The sequence below is a fragment of the Monodon monoceros genome, unplaced genomic scaffold (genome assembly GCF_005190385.1).
Source record: "Monodon monoceros isolate NGI ecotype Baffin Bay Population unplaced genomic scaffold, NGI_Narwhal_1 Super_Scaffold_3, whole genome shotgun sequence".
NCBI lineage: Eukaryota > Metazoa > Chordata > Mammalia > Artiodactyla > Monodontidae > Monodon > Monodon monoceros.
Genome location: NW_021703780.1, coordinates 63,270,971 through 63,271,471, shown reverse-complemented (window position 1 = coordinate 63,271,471; position 501 = coordinate 63,270,971).

The window sequence follows — 501 nt, the reverse complement described above, 5'->3', positions numbered from 1 at the left end:
GTGTGTGTGTGTGTGTGTGTGTGTGTGTGTGTGTGTGTGTGTGTATGTGTATTCACGAGGGGTGAATCATCAGGGAGCCGAGCAAGGACGTGTCGCCCCAGGGCAATGGCCAAGGGGAGAGGAGGGAAGGGAGAATAGAAGGAGGGTTGTCACAGAAGCTGAGAGAGTGTGGGGCTGACTGGGATGGAGTCACTGCAGAGGGGATGAGGCAGGTTTACTCCCTGACAGGTTGAACAATGCGAGGGGTGGGTTCTGAGAATGTGATCATGGGCTGGTCAGAGTCCTGGTGTAGATATGAGATGAGTGTGGGGGGAGGTGACTGTTCAGTTTTGACCACATTGGTTCTGAAATGCCAGGGGCATGAAATGCCAGTTTCCCTGGGTGGGGCACTGGGCAGCAGGTGCTGTGAGCACCCTGCCCAGATCCCCCTCACTGGGCGGCTGCCCCCGCACCACCCCCCATCCCCCAGCTGTTTGAAATGTGCAATACGGATGCTAATGG